The following is a 13,670-nucleotide window of genomic DNA, read 5'->3' on the forward strand; positions in this document are numbered from 1 at the left end:
TGGCCAGAGGAGAGACTTCTGCCTGCCTCTGTGGCAGCTGAGAGAAGACTGCAGGGGAAAGCACCAGACAGGGATGAGCTAAGGCAGGTACCTGCCATGTATCAGTGGGATATGTAAGACCTGAGTGAGCTGGGGATCACAGACACACAGTAGATCACCAGCCATGATGCTGTGGTCTGCCCTGGGAGGGTCTCTTCTTCCATGCTGCGTTCTGATGTGATCCAGCACGTGGTCAATCCAGATAGGGAGTTTCAAAACTTTGCTGTGTCCTCCATGGTCTCACCCTGGTACTCGGGACAAGGTGATGATCCCTCGCAAGCTGTGGACAGTCCCATGCTGGCACCCTCAGTAGACACGTGTCTTTCCTCTCTGGGCAGGGAGAAGAGGGATTAGACTTCACCATGTCCTGGACAAAATGCTCTGGAAGCTGTCAGCCTAAAGCGAATTGGAAGAGCCTCCCTACTGTGTTCAATCTGTTGATTAAAGCAGCAGCTGATCTTATTGTCATTCCTAACAGATCAGTGCTGTGTTTTCCAAGGCTTCTGCTGAGCCTATTGTTAGCTTGGCTGGTTGCAGTGATCTGGATTTATCCTAAGGGTTTTTGTTGTTGTTGTTGTTGGTTGGTTTGTTTGTTTGTTTGTTTTGGTTTTCAAGGCTTTGAGCCTGCTCAGAAAAATAACTTCATTCTCACTGTGTGTTCATTGGGGTTTCATGTGGAGGAACCTGCCCACCTGGCCACAAACCTTTGGCTGTGAGTTGCTGACTCACACTAACTAAACCAATCTCCTTGAAATCAGAAGAAAAAAAAAAAAAGAGAAAAAAAAGCCAAGCTAGGGCCAAAGCAGACCACGTTCAGACAGACCTCCTCCGACTAGCCTGAACCAGACCAAACCAGAGACCTACCTTGACTTGAGCAGGCCTGCCCCGGCATAGTTGAGTTTAACCAGGCTCTTCAGATTATGTGGTTTGGTTTTGCTATATATTGGATTAAATCAACCTGATCATCTGTTGACACAGCCTCTTCTGCAAACCGAGGACCTTCTGGGATGCATCCCTGCAGGACAGACCTGTAACCTTGCATTAGCTGTTGCCCTCGTGGTTAACGTGGGGTTGCTCTCATACCGGTTTAATGTGCAGAGATCCCAGGGATGGCTCAGGGCACCACCAGTGCTGGTTGAGTGCCAGCAGCCACAGCTGGCTACTAGGTGCTGCTTGGCACCTAGCACACAATGGCACAGCATTTCAGGGGGCGACCACTTCTCTTTCTCTAGGTAGAAAAAAGACCTTGTAATAAAAGCCAAATCAAAGCAGAGCTTCATCCTTACCTGATATTTACTGCCTTAGGAATCTCTGGAAACAACATGGGAAATGGCACCCATCCATATCACCTGAAGCCAGGTGCTGAACTTGATTTCCTCCTACCTGGAGGTGATACACATCCCTGATCTAAGTGAAGAAACTAGGAAACTGTGCATCTATGACACGTGTCAGAGTAACGTACATGGTATTTTTCAACAGTAGGGGGCTGAGCTAAAGGGGTTGATTTAATCTAACACATAGCATGGGACTAAAACTCCTTTAGACTTTTGATAAATCCAGACCTGAACACCAGGGTATAGATCCTTGATTCAAAGTTATCGTGTTATACCTAAGCAGTCTGCCACCGAATTTCCAAACCAAAAATACTGATTGCATAAGCAGATAAAATGGGCAACTTGAAATGATCCTGTTCGTTGAAACCCATGTAGGCTCAACACTCATCAATAAAATCAAACTGGAAAGGAAGAGGGTGTTATAACAGTTAGGAGGTGTAACAAAATGATGGACAGACCTTGTCCGGAAATGGACAAAGAGGTTCTTCATCAGAGATCCCTCCTGGCTAAAAATACAAGTTCTGTGGGAATATCCAGGTCGGATTAAAGTGTACCCCGGATTGCCCTGGAAATCAGGCTAAGACAAGTTTGTTGTGACCTAGTTGTGTTTTCCAGTAGGAGCTTTCAAGCCCAAGTGGGGCAGTTGGGATCTCGAACCCTGACAGCTCGGGATGCCATAGTTGTTTCAGCTGTAGATGGAACTCTTGGGACTTCTGGGGTCTCTATATTTCAGCCCTGGAAACCCTGACTTAAGCTCTCCAGTGCATGGCAGAAAACCTGAAGTCCTGAGAGACTGACTTGATTAGGATCCACTTGCTTCAGTAGGCTGTGCACTCTGTGGGCAAGGATAAGTGGGGGAGAGGAGAAATAAAAAATCGATGTCAGAGATGGATTGGTGAAGGTTATCTGCTATTTTGGATGCTTTGAGAAAAAAAAAGCTTAGAAGAGAAAAGCTAAGTCTGAAGCTTGAATGACATTTTGGACAGGACCAAAAGCTGAAAGTCAATTTCCCATCCCTTTGGGTAACATCCTCTAAAAGTCCTCACTGACCCTGACTGGAGCCAGATGTCTTGCTGGCCCTCTGTCCTTCCTAGCTAAGGAGAGAAAACTATTTTCAGTAGAGCCTGGTGTGGAGTCTCATGGATCACAATCAGCAGCATGGCTTCATACCCTTGCTGCTTTCCACACAACGAGGCATCCAAGGGCAATCCTAAACAGGAACACTGAGTGTTAAATGCAGCAGCTCTTTGGAGACTGGGTATTTACCAGACTGTCATTATCTGTTGAAGTTCCCCACATGATTTTCCCCATAAAAACAAAGAAACAAACAAACAACCCAGCAGAAATAATTTTCTGCAGTCTCAACAATCAGGATAAAATCTTTGTTTTTAGACTTTCTTTACTTCCCTGTGCTTCAGGTTGAGCTTGTTACTTTTCCCAGCTAATTAGCATGCAGCCTGCAGGTTCCACAGCATCAGCTAAATATAAACCATCCTTTTATTTTTTCCCTTTATTTGAGGGCTGTTGACAGAGCTTTTTGTTCACATGAAAGGTAGAGGATTAGCCATGTGAGGTTCATCCCTCATGTCTGTCTCCTGTCATCAGAGGACGGTGGGTCTCATCCATTAACCAGGCACACGTCCAAGGCAATGCACTGGGCAGGACTTCACAGAGGACAATGTCACAGCCAGGCTCAGGGGACTGTGTTCTTGGGCTCTGACTTGGCCACAGTCTAAGTGCTGAGGACAAGAGCTTGGTTCTTGTCAGTCCTGGCTTTTCTTCCCTGCTCTTGGCTGTCCAGAGGAGTTACCTCCCTTCAATATGCTTTGCCTTCTCCATGTGGTCTTCAGGGAACAGTCCTGCTTGGGACGTGGGGTGGCTGAAGTCTACGGGTGGAGGACTTTCAGGAAGACTTGATCCCAGTCTTTGACCTTTTGCTCTAACCAGCTTGCACTTGTAAACTTCTCTGAGATTTCCTAACAAATGAACTTCCAGCAGACACGGGGGCAACGATACGTGTCCTCTCCATGTGCTTTCCAGGCTTCTACTAACAGACTTGGCCCCTGTATCTGGCTTGCTTGCCAGTTTGTAACACTTTAGGAGCAATGACATTCCAGGCTGAGGAAGGATGAACACAGCCTCTATGTTAATTTCTCACTGTTTGGTGCCCCCTGTGTCCTTTTTATACCCATTAGGAGGACAGGGTGACATTAAGGGAGCCACAGACTGCATTTCCAACCCCAAGGGATCCCATCCTGGCTGAACTGTAGCTGACATTTCACCCACTCTGGGCTTTAATGCACAACCAAGACCCTCTGGGCATGATACACAACTGTTTTATAGAGCACTGAAACAGAGCTTTCTCCAGCTGGGATAATAAAGGAGGGGATTTTTTTTCCGATGGCTCCTGTTGGAACACATTATGAAACCCTTTGTGAGAGGCTTTAAACAGTGCCTTTAAAGTGAATTCAAATGGAGTGAGACTTGGCAGAGATTGAAGTGGAAGAAGAAAGTGGGGGTGCAGGGAGAACATCCAAACCAAGGGGAATCACTCCTGGAGCACAAAGAAAGCTGCAGGATTAGATCCCCTTTGTCCTCCCAGCCACAAGACTGAGATTTCCCAGTGCCAGATGCCCTGTGCCCTCCCTTGAACTGGCATGCAGCCGGCCAGTTTGGCACTGGCTTGCTGCCTGCCAGCCACAGACAGCTTGGCCTGGACCCTCAAGGGTGACCAGGTGATTTGGCTCTGCTGTGACCCCAGACAAATGTCCCCTGGGCCCTGCACTATCTCTGCAGGCAAAGGGGTTCCCATTCATGTCTGTCTCATTTCTATTTATTTCCATGATTCCGGCTGGAGGTGGAAGCAAACTGCCACCCCCTGTAGCATCTATCCTCCTCTCTTTTTCCCCTCTCTAGGGTTGTCTGTCCTTTTCTACCCAGTTCCATTTATCACTGTCCAGCATCATCAGAGATTTCAGCTTGGAGAAGAAAGACTATTTGTTAAAAAGTTATAAAGATACCCATGGCCAACACATGTAGGGTTTCGTAGTGGAATTTACAAAGCCAGGGAGCCTGAATCTATCCGTTCGAGAGCTAAGACCTTCACCCTGCTGAGCTGACACCTGATGGTGGTTCACCCTGGCAAGCCTTGCTTCCCTTGCTTCCCAGTCCCCTGCTATTGACCCTAAGCTGCCTTCACCTGAGGACAGCAAGGGAGGAGGGACAAGCCATTTGCTGAGGGGCCAGCATCATCAGCAAGCACAAAACAAGGACTTCTGTCCCAGGTCTTTGACTGGCAGCAAGGGCTGCTGAATGTGCAGAAATCAGTGTCCTCCTGAAGTGTTAAGATGGGTAGGGACAGGACTGATGTGTTAGAGGATTTCTGGTGCCTTGTGGTTCTCCTGGGGAGCCTGGTGAAAGAGAAAGCAGGTACTTTCTGAGAAAGCCGTGCTTTCTGAGCTAAATCAAAGTGTTACCACAATGAGTAAGGGCATGAAATCATAAGACAGAGAAGAGAGCAAAAGCCTGCTTGGAAAGGTCTTTCCTACATGTTTGAGTCTTCCCCAGAAGGAAGAAATAAAAATTACTCTGGAACTGAAGTACAAGAGAGCCTAAGCCTGCCTGAGCCTTGGGAGAGGGAGTGAGTAAGGGAATAGTGTGTTTGGGGATCTTTATGGTCTGACAGCAAAGCCTTCTGGCACAGCACAGGTCTTGTGTCATCTCCGGGCTTTCCAACGACAGCACAATGACACATCAGTGACACCCAAAATAGAAAAGAAAAGCTAGAAATCTGATAGCTTGACCGGAGCCTGACTCTGCTATCTTTTCCTTAAATCCATCCGCATTGCTGCACTAGAGCCATTAGTCTCAAAACCTTGATTCCTCTGTGCCTACTCCGAAGTTGATCCGTACGTTAACTGTGCGAGCTGGGGTTTTCAAAGCTGGAAATATGCCTCGGGCTGCTTTAATGTTTCATCTAAAGTGCGCCATTCATTTTTGAGGGGAAGATTAGGGAAAAAATAAACACCGCTGGTTTGACCACACCGAACAAAACTCTGACAGACGAGTGGCTGGGAAGTGAAAGCTTATGTGTTGGAGAAGGGAAGCAATGTTTGTAAAACACCACTCAGCCCAGCTAAAGCTGCCCCAGTGAAAAGTTGTGCACCTTAGAAAACTCCCCAGCCCATATGTATTCTGCCGAGAGCAGTTGCAGCTCAACTTCTCTCTCCCTCAGTGTGTCTGAGCTTGATCTGTCTTCCCATGGCACCTACCGCCCAGTTTGACATCGCTTCCAGCAGCTCCACGGGGATTTTTTTCTGCAGCTGTTGTGTCAGGACAGAGTTTTCAACCCACAAGGCAATCTACAGCGCTCATGCTAAAAGGCCTCACCCCTCTGCAGGAGGCTGCTCCCCCTCCAGGGTCTGCCCTGGCTGTTGCACATGGGGAAGGTTGGGAAGGAATAAGGCACTAAATGCAAAAAAACAGGAGGATGATTTCTCACTGCCCATCCTGAGGAATTGTCTTGCTTTCTTTTTCTGACACTGTCAGAGGGAAGGTTGCATAAAGTAAGGTGCTCATTGAAAGCAGTGTATTTCTCCTTCTCTGAGTAATAAGATTTATTTGTGCTGTCCATTATACCCAGATGGACCCATGCTGTGGACACAAAAAAAATCCCATGTAAACCCTGGAAAAGCAGACTTTAAGATCTTTGGAAACCTATCTTCCCAAATTAATGATGATTTTGAATAAATTTGGCTTTGTTTCTGTCCCTCAGTTCCTTAGTTATGAAGATAATAAAACCACCTAATTCAACCGGGAAACTGCTGATGAACAATTCATTAATACCTGTGGCTCTCGAATGCTATCATGAGCAGAGCTTACAAAAGGCTTTGAGGAAACCCACCAGGGTTTAGCTGAAACACAGCAAATAAGATACGGAGCTGCACGTGGAGAGATGTGGATAAAGCAGAATTGTGATGAACTCCTTCTATCTTGTGCACTGAATGACCCCAAAATACAAAACACAGGGAAGAAATCAGAGGTTGGTAGCTACTATGTGCAGAAGGATTCAACCGAGGTCAGAAGGCAAAGCCTGCTGAGATGTTGTCTGTCTCTCTCTCCCCTCTGGGCATCACTGGTTGTGCCCAAATGTCATCTGGCTGTGTTAGCTCTGGGGGGACAGCCTAGGTGAGGTCAAGCAGTGAGCCACTGTTTGGTAGCAGCCGTAAGTCACCTGCATGGGAAAGAGCTGTGCTTCGCAACAGCCTGAGCAGCCTAAGATAAAATTTGATAAAGTGCCACAGCAATGGGGTCTTCCACTGTAAGGCTCCTATTTATTAAAACCCAGAGAGTGCGATGATGAGAGCTGGCTTCTGTGAATGGGAAAAAATATACGTGTGAGGGGGAGAGAGGAGCAAGCAGCCCCGCATCCCAATCCAGCTGCTGGCCACGGGCTTCTCCTCCTTCCCTTCCTTCCGCAGGGCTTTTGGATGGAAAATGCCACATTGCCACTTGGCGAGGGGAAAAATGCTGCAGCCTCCTTCCCTGCCTGCCCTGCAGCTGGATCCATCCCTCCGGAGGAGGGGAGGGGAGGGGGGAAGCCACACGGCCAGGGAGGGCTGGGTGGGAGAAGCCTGTTTGAAACCCTTGATAAATGCCACGGTGCAGCCAGCGTGAAATGAAGAAATATCGCTCCTGGTAAATATTTATTTTATATCAGAAATTAGCATACCAAATGTAATTAAAAACATCTTTATGTGCACATCCCCCAACCCCCCAGTCTGTCAAATGACTTTTTGGAATAACTAGTCATAAAGAATGTGGCCTAATTAGCAAGCATCCCAGCCTACTGTTGCCGTTTGATAATTACCCTGCAATGAGCATCTGAAATTAGGATTTCATCCCCCCATCACAGCCCTCCTCTGGCAGAAGCCAGTGCTGGCAGGTTTTTGTCATCTCCACCTTCATTCTACCTTCCTCCTGGTGAACACCCAGCCTGGGAAGCCCATCGCTTTGTGAGCAGGGGGTCAGGGGTGCCCCGTGCCCCAGCCACCACACTCCCTGAGCCTCGGTCCAGGCACCCGAGAGCTTGGGGACTTGGGGACAGGGACATTGCACCAGGGATGGGGGGACAGGATGGAGGCATGGGAGGAGCAATGGGAAAGGTCTTGAGACCAAGCAGGGAGCAGTCAATCCTGCTGGGGAGTGCTGCAGTTTATTTGCTCGTCCCGGAGCTGCTTGGGGACTGCCGGCACGCAGCGAGCATGCTGCCTCCATGCACTGGGGCGTGTGAGATAAAGATCAGATTTAAAGCGGGCTTGCAAAGTCTTAAATCCATCAGAAATGACCTGTCAGTTAAAAAAAAATAAAAAGGACCAGACGGCGCCTTGTAAAAGTCTTTCTCCTTTTGTGTCTCAAGTGAAAACGGTGCTCTCTGTGAGCCTGGAGCTGAGGTTTAGGGCAATAAGAGGCTTGTTTTCTCCTCCCCAGGTCTGGGAATACCTCTGTGTGATGCCTGCTGCCCTGGCCCCTTCCTTGCAGATCCATCCCCTCCACCAGCTCCCGGGGGCAATCCCCAGGAGGTCTGGTGGGGGCTCATCACCTGCCTCGGCCACCTGCAGCCTTTGTGTCTGTGCCCGAATGAGCCCCTTGCTCCCTGGTCCCTAGGGAAGGGGACAGGCTTTGAGGGCTTGGTGTGCCTGACTTGTGTTAGACTTGACTCTGGCACGAGACAAATTACGTCATGGGGTAGGCTGTTTTCTTCACTGACTAAGCAGAGACCCCAGGGTGACTTAATCAGATGGAAAAGAAACAAAAAACCAACAGTGAGATGAATCCTGTTCTGAGATCTTGTTTTCCCACAATAAGGACTAACAAAGACAAAGCAGAGCAGAGGGGCAGCTAGTATTAAAGAACAACAGGATTAGCTGTGAGGGGAAGCATTTCCCAAGAGACTCTTCAAAAATAAGGCTTTTCATCAGCCCGTGAGAGAGACGCTGGCTTTGTCTTTGTCTGGGGTGCTTCAGCGAGAGGGATGAGGGAAGGAAGGGCTTGGATTTTGGAGGGAGCTCCAGCAGGAAGAGCCATGCTGGAGCCAGGTTCCCTGGAAATTCAGAAGTGGTGCTGGGGCACCCCCAGCTCCCTGGTGGAGCTTTTGGCAGCTTGGCTGGGAGGAGCATAGGAGAGCAGAAACCTCAGATCCCAGGTCACTTGGGCATGGTGACTGTCACCTGGGGAGAGCAGCTCCGTGGCAGCAGGGAACAGAGAGGTTGTGGTGAGTTTGCTGGGTCTGTAGATGATGGGGGCATCGAGCAGATATGCTGCAGTAAGCCAGAACCTCACCATCTCTCCTGCTCTGCTTCTCCCCACCATTCTGTGGGGCTCGTGCCCCCACAGAGCTCCACGTGGGCAGATCAGGGCTGCCAAGCTGGATGAGGAGCTCCAGCGTGCTCAGGCCCTCGCTTCCCGGTAGCCTCTGTCGGTGCTGCCAACTTTCTGGAGACCTCCTCCTCCTCTCGGAGAGGACAGGGAGGATCTCCATGCTGACATTGCAAAGGCAGCAGCCCCAGGCGCTGGTTTCCTAATTGCTGTGCATGGCTGAGTCCTCCTGGGGATCCGGGAAGGAGGGCTATTGAAGATAAAGAAAGCTGGCGTTTCGTTTAAGTCATTAGAGAGCTCCTCGGGGAGCTGGAGGGAAGACAGAGTGAGAGGGATGGAGGGGGAGAGGGAGGCAGCGGGAGAGGAGGGGAGCAAGGAGAAAAGGAGGGAGCGAGGGAAGGTGTGGGCGAAATAGGGTGGAAATAGGGTGAAAGTGTCTGGGAGGAAGGAAAAGAGAAGGGACGAGGAGAGAGAAGGGTGTGGGTGAATGAGATGGGGGGTGATGGAGAAAGGGTGCCCCTACCCTGCCACACCACAGATCCCCCTGAGGATCCCCAGGCTGTCCCCTGGGAAGGGGATGCCCATGGGGAGGGCACTGGCCGGGTACGGGGCAGGAAGAGGCAGGAACATGAGGTGCTGCCCGACCTGCCCATGCAGCAGGGCGAGCTCGGCAGCGCAGGCTGTGCTCTCAGGAACTTCTCGTTGGAAATGGTTGGCTTGTTTTCTCTGGAAATGTTTGCTGGCTTGAAAATAAAGTCTATTTTCTGTATATATATATTTTTTAAGGTAGCAGATTGTTGTTTCTGTCAAGCATAACATTTAGTAGATGGAAAAAAATAACAAATATGTACAACTATATGCTTTCTTTTCTTCCTTTTTTTTTTTTTTTTTTTTCCCATGTAGGATATAAAGGGAAAAAGAGAGAGAAATGTGTCTGAATAAGTGAAATATTTTCATGGATTATTTTGAAGAAAATGAATTTTTTGTAGTGGTTGCAGAGCAACAGAAAGAAAAAAGAGTTTTGATGAATTCTGCTTGCATTCTGAGAAGACAAAGGGAATACCTTTCTCTGCAGGTATTTCACTGCTATTTTGAGGCAGGGGAAGCTGAGGCATTGGCAGCATCCCCAGAGGTTGAGGCTATGGTAGAGGGCCTTGCCAGACATGCCTTACACACCTATCTATCTCCTTCCAGTCTAAATGGCACCGTACCTTTCCCCTGCTGCACACAGCATACTTACTGCACCCCTGCTCCACCCCAGATCCAGCTCAGGGGACTGGGCAGACTGGGAACGAGCTGTGCACAAAGGACATTTCTGCACGTGGGGAGGCCAAGGAGGAGCAGGGAGGAGATGATTTAATTGCAGGAACTCAGGACGTTTTCCAACGCAGACTTTCTCAAGCAAGGGATGCATCAAACCTAATTGCTTTCCAGGCTGACCGGCTCCTTAATTAGGAGGCATTTTAAAGCCCCATGTCAACTCTCTGTTGATAAAACCACCTTGCAGCATGAAGTGAGAACCGGCTGCCCTCAGCTCCCTGTCCCAGTGCCTGGACCACGGTGGGAGCTTTGGACAGACCAGTCCTCAGTGTGCAGGGGCACGCTGGGGAGATGCTCCATGGATTTCCCCAGTGTGGAGGTGCTGCTGTCAGCTCTGCTGGTCCACACTGCAGCACATGCATGGGAGTGAGAGGAAGCACATATTCCCCAGTGCAGCCTCCTGTCTCTGAACATGCCCCCCTCTCCTGCCTTTCCCCGCTACCCTGTCGTCATTTCCCACTTGGCCGGCTCCACAAACATCTTAATTTCATGCCTGCTTGTCAGGGCCGCTTTGTGAAACATCTGAATGACATTAGCACAGTTTAAGAGTGTGACAGACTGAGGAGCAGCAGCCTCCTGCGACTGCCTATTCCAGATGGTTGAGTGACAAATCCCACTTCTGAGATCTTAACTAGAGAGGTGCGGCAGGACAAAGCCCCTGGGGAGCAGCAGACCCATCCCCACGCTGGCTCCGAGCCGTCTCTGGGGCCAGGCAGCGGTTAATCCAGACGGAAGCAGACACGCAGCAGATGCTGTGTTCTTCGGGGACCCTGAAAGCTTTTCCTCTGACTTGTTGCTGTCTCATCTCAATTATGTGCATAGCCACAAGCCAAACTGCTGTTTTTTTCTGCAAGCATCTTCTGCCCAGTGGCTTCTCTCACTAGTGCGGTGCTCTGTCATGTTGCCTTCAAATGGCATTTGCAGTCTCAAAGACATGCTTCAAACCCCAAACCATTGCAGGACGTTTTGGGGAAGAAACTCTGCATTCACACATGGTGGAAGATGAGCATTGGTGGGGAAAGTTTAGAGTCAAAACTTGATGTGCATGTATGTGTTTTTTAGGCAAAACATAGCCCAAATGGAGAAGCCTCTTGCTCAGGGTGACACTGCAAGCTGCTTGCATCTCTACTGCCTGCTGCGTGCAGCTTTGCTTGGCAATGCAGCCCCTCCTGGGTCATAGCTAGCTCCTGGGCCACTTACACTGCTCTCCTGCTACTGCTACCCTGTAGAAATGGTAGAAAAGCCCTGTAGGACCAGTGATTGCACGGTCACACAATGCTAGTAAGCAAAGCTAGATGTTTCTGGGCAGCACAGGTGACCCTGTGTGTGTATGGATTTTCATTCTGCCTCCTGAAATGCAGCTGACCCAGCCCGGAGCACAGCAGCTGGCTGGGCAGGGGTTGGTAGGGCAGGAAGCGAAATAAATACTGTAAAACTGAAGAGGGATATTTAATGATCACCTACAGCTGGGGCTTTGTGCCTCCTCTGCAGCACAGCAGTGATACAACACTTCTAATGAATAACTGGCATAAAACGCTTCCTTTCATCCTCGCAATTTAATGCGAGTTTCCCATCCCAGCTCAGGATCTGGATCCTGAGGCGACCATGTCTTTTCACAAAAAAAAAAAAAAAAAAGTGAACTTGAGGGTCTTGGGACAAGATCAGCTTGAGCTGCAAGCCCCAGCACCCCACCTTGTGCCCCATCCCAGGCTGTGCCTGTTTTGGGGGACACCCAAGGGACAGAAGCAGCACCATGGCTCACAGTGGCTTGCTCATGCAAGAAAAGAAATTAAACCCAGCTTTTTATCTTACATAAGATAGCAGCAACCTGATGGTTAAATAATTGCTTTCATAAAATGCTTAGGTTTTAACGTAGTGGTTGAAAGTTTTCTGGTGATGCCACGTGAATAAATTTGGGGTCTGTGCAGCTAGAGCTTTCCTCTTGGTGAGACATCTGCATTTGGTGGCACGTGGCTCACAATTGCAGCCACAGTTCTGGTTTGTACTTGCACTCAGCTACTGCAGTCTGGAGGAAGATCTTTGGCATGCAGACTCTGGAGAAATGCTCTCACAGGAGGCATCCATCAGCATCCTGGTCCCTGCCTGCCTGTCCTCTGCTGTGCTGGTGCACGTCTGTTACTTCAGAAGTATCCCTTGAGCCTCTCTGAAGTAGGAATACATGGAAATTACTATGTGCTGTGGAAACTGTCTTCTGCCCTCTGCTGAAGGGAGGCAGAAATGAGGTTGGATCTGGCTACGATTACTCTGATGGCTGAGATGATTCCCAGGCTGGTCCCAGAAGAATGACAGACTGAAGTGTGGGTGCAGGCAGAACAGACCTCTAAAGCAACCTTGCCAGGGAGAAATGTTTCTAGTTACACTCCCGAACAATAAATGAGATGTTCAAGGGACCAAGGAAAGTGACCTGGCCTGATTTATTTCTTATGAGGGGCTGTGAGCATGAGGAATCGCTTGCCTCCACTGGTACATGGCAAGTCCATCACCTGCACCCACGGCCTCCCTCCCCAGGGATCCAGGGAGAAGTGGCAGGCAGGGCTAAGCGGGACCAGAGGGCCTCGGGAAGGCAGCAGGGAAGTCCCCAGCCATGAGCAAACTGCACATTTCTCAGCGCTTTTAATCTCCTTATTATGGAAATGGGCTGATAACTGGTTGTGTAGTTAAAATGGAAGTTGACACCAGGGCTGCGGTTTCTCTGAGTTCAGAGAGATGCTGCAGTAAACAACCTGGTAAAGGGCTGTAAGAGCTGGTGTTCTGCTTCAAGCCTGTGTTAATGGGAATATGAAGTGCAAGAAAATAAAGGGAAGCTGAACTTATGGGGACGGATGCATCAAATACCTCGGGTGAACAAAGTATTTCTTGGCCTAGAAAAGGGATGGCAAGAGAGGTCACCCTGTGGGCGATGAAGAAAAAGTGTGGAAGATACAGGTGTTGTGTGAATAAAAGACCCTGGGCCTCTGCCTGCAGGGATCCCTACCATGCTCCTGGGAGTTCAGTTGCAGAGGTTAAGAAGCAGGTAGCAGGGCTATGAACCTATCTCCTTCTCTATCCCTATGAGCACCTCTCTCCCACAGTATAGAAAAAGAAGGGGAAGAACCTCTCTCCACTTGCCCTTCTGAGATAGGAGGTGACAACAGATGAGGCGAACGATAACTCCTCTGAACTGCCGAGCTCTCAGTACTTTTCCAAAACCTTTGAGGAATTGCAGGTTGAATGACTGATGGCTTCTGGGAAAATCCTTGTGCAGACCTGCTGGATTTACCCCAGTGAAGCCCTTTATTCGTGCTTTACCAGCCACTTAGGCCACTCAGTTCTGCCTTTGAAAAACAGAAAGAAAAAGACTGTCATTGTGATACTCTGCTTTCACTTTTTTTTTTTTTTTTTTTTTTTAAAAAAATCATGGTCAAGTACCTTTGCGTTAGGGGAAAAAAAAAGACCCATTGAATTTCAAGGTCTCGGGCTGCAGCTATTTCCTGCATTAAGCAGGCAGACGTGGGGAAATGAGGGAAAGCATATTGATTGATTTTACCATGGTCCATTATAGGTTGTGTGGGTATTGAAATATGCATCTGGCTTTGACAT

At 49.0% G+C, this 13,670-nt stretch overlaps 1 long non-coding RNA gene across 1 annotated transcript; it reads right to left on the reverse strand.

Annotated features, from left to right (window-relative positions):
- Window positions 1-10,910: 10,910 nt before the first annotated feature.
- On the reverse strand, window positions 10,911-11,845 carry LOC118164696. The gene is made up of 2 exons (XR_004749614.1): window positions 11,499-11,845; window positions 10,911-11,158 (listed from the first exon to the last, which is right to left on the reverse strand). It is a non-coding gene; the product is annotated as an uncharacterized LOC118164696 (long non-coding RNA).
- Window positions 11,846-13,670: the final 1,825 nt, after the last annotated feature.

The sequence above is a fragment of the Oxyura jamaicensis genome, chromosome 3 (genome assembly GCF_011077185.1).
Source record: "Oxyura jamaicensis isolate SHBP4307 breed ruddy duck chromosome 3, BPBGC_Ojam_1.0, whole genome shotgun sequence".
NCBI classification, from domain to species: domain Eukaryota; kingdom Metazoa; phylum Chordata; class Aves; order Anseriformes; family Anatidae; genus Oxyura; species Oxyura jamaicensis.